Consider the following 2,366-nt stretch of genomic DNA (forward strand, 5'->3'; position numbering starts at 1 on the left):
TGAATGCTAACAAGGCAAAATTACATGCACTTATAGGTGAAAGTAGGTGCACTTGTAAGTGATTTTACTTGCACTTTGATGTTCAATTATTTACGAAAATGTCACCGCGATTTTTTTTAAGTTATTAGATCTGGACACGTGCCGCGCGCTGATTCGTTCGCATTTCCCTCCTGAACACTTATTCGCACCTGAGTGCATCCCTATATATATATATATATATATATATATATATATATATATATATATATATATATATATATATATATATATAGGATTTGATAGAGCAATGAAACAACATAGTTGGTCACATGTTGGATTTATTTTCTTCTCAATTGTATCCTTGATATTTCATTTCATTTGTTCTGGATGATCTTTTTGGTATTATGTTGTAAGTGTGTTTTATTTCCTTTACTTTCTTAATGCTCCAGCTATTCATTGGAATTGCTAGGTATATTTTGCAAAACTATGTTCCTTCAGTATTTAGATAACCTATATTGTTTACGAGTTAAATTACAGTTGACCATGATTCAAATTTTGTCATATTCTCATTTAACACAAATTTTTACTCATATTTTACCTGAATAATGACAATGAAGATATTTTAACTAGATGCAGTTAAGGTTGAATTACTAATCAATTTCCTAACTTTCTATGAAGGGTTACAAATGTGTTTGGCTGTGCTAATCAGGTGAATCTGGCAAGACCTGCAAATCGAAAAATACCACCAAAACATCATAAAGAACTCTGGTACAGTGGTAAGTCTAAGGTATTGACTAAATGACTGAATGTTTAATTTTGTGCTCGCCCATTTCTGCTTGCACTGATGAAGTGATGTCGTCACCACTCTAAAAAGAGGCTATTTGTATTATGTATATAGGGACCGGGTGTTTGTTTCTTGCATATCTTTCAATATGGTGCCAAGTATCTATATGTTTGCATTTGCAGGAAATGTTGGAAAAAGGGCAAAAAATGTGACTTTTATTTATGTGAATGATGCAAGCTCTCTATCAAAAGAGATCAAGAAAGTAGAAAAGACAAGGATAGTTAAGAGCACTCTCAGTAATGATTGAAGTTCCAGAAGTCATTGCATGGTGATTTGTATGATGAGTTGGTTATAAGTCTTTTAGGATGTGATCTAACATGTTATATGTCCGTACTTTCGTAGATAATTCTTGATGTCCCAACAGTTGGAGGGCGGCTTGTGCTTGTTGACATGGCAAGTTATGAAAATATAGAACAAGCTAGACAAAATGGTTTTGAAGCAAAGATGCAGGTAATTATGCTTTACTCAACTTCTTAACCATAGTTTTTATGCTTCATTTTGTCCTTTTTACCAAGTTCTTAACCATATTTATGAAATGATATAAACATTTTAGCTGGAAGCAGTGAAGCTCTTGGTACTTATGAATATAATAAGGTACAACAACATAATGTGAAATTTCTTCTATAGTTTCATACTGTAAAGAGTCCCAAATTAACAAGAAAAAATAAGAAAGAGCATATGGGTTTTAGACTAACTAATTGATTGGATTCAGTCTTTTGATTTGGCCCATGTGCATTATAGCTAGAGGGGATAGACTAGCTAATTGATTGGATTTAGTCTGGTTTATTTTGAGAGTCATGATGTTTTCAATCACATATATTTATTTTCATAATGCTTACATGTTGTTCTTAATACCTTGCCAGTGCATGCTTTTAAAATATAAGTCATGTTTGGCTTTTCCTTTCTTTAAATAAAATCTTTTCCACATGTAGGATGGTATGCGAGTGAAATGATATCGAGGAATGGGATCATTAGATGCAATGACTAAAGGAAGTGATGCAAGATATCAGCCCATCAGCATTTGACATCAGGTGCAACAAGAATAGATGTTGGTTTGTGTATCTTTGATTGCTATGTTAGGTTGCAAACTTGTGTTGTTTTGAAAGAGCTTGTATTTCCAGTATTACTGTAACTTAATGAAGATTTTTTGCTCCGTTTATATAGGTTCGGACTGGAGCAGCACAAACTGAAGGTGGAGTTCAAGAGGGCGGAGTTCATGGACTGGTTTCTTATGAAAAGGGGAAATACTTCTGAAACTGCTCGTGTAGTCCATGAACTGCTTGTGTTTGATAGATTTAACAATGGTGTAGACCTTCACATTTCACTAATAAGTTATTCAATGTTCTTTGAACAATGTAGTGGTTAAATTATTTGGTTTAAACAGGAATTAAACAGACTATGTTTTTGAACTCTTTTAGTATTTTTAATTTACTTGAAATGAAATCAAATTTTGTAACATTTGACCATCTCTTCACAAAAGGTTAACATATGATTTTCGTTTGCCTGTAATATATAGCCTTTTGGTGCACATTGTGGATGAAAA

General features: G+C 32.8%; 1 long non-coding RNA gene across 1 annotated transcript; it reads left to right on the forward strand.

The window, feature by feature from the left end:
* Positions 1–261: 261 nt before the first annotated feature.
* LOC109189741 lies at positions 262–750 on the forward strand. The gene is made up of 3 exons (XR_002055622.1): positions 262–334; positions 429–448; positions 658–750. It is a non-coding gene; the product is annotated as an uncharacterized LOC109189741 (long non-coding RNA).
* The last annotated feature ends 1,616 nt before the right edge of the window (positions 751–2,366 follow it).

The sequence above is a fragment of the Ipomoea nil genome, unplaced genomic scaffold (genome assembly GCF_001879475.1).
Source record: "Ipomoea nil cultivar Tokyo-kokei standard unplaced genomic scaffold, Asagao_1.1 scaffold1562, whole genome shotgun sequence".
NCBI classification, from domain to species: Eukaryota; Viridiplantae; Streptophyta; class Magnoliopsida; order Solanales; family Convolvulaceae; genus Ipomoea; species Ipomoea nil.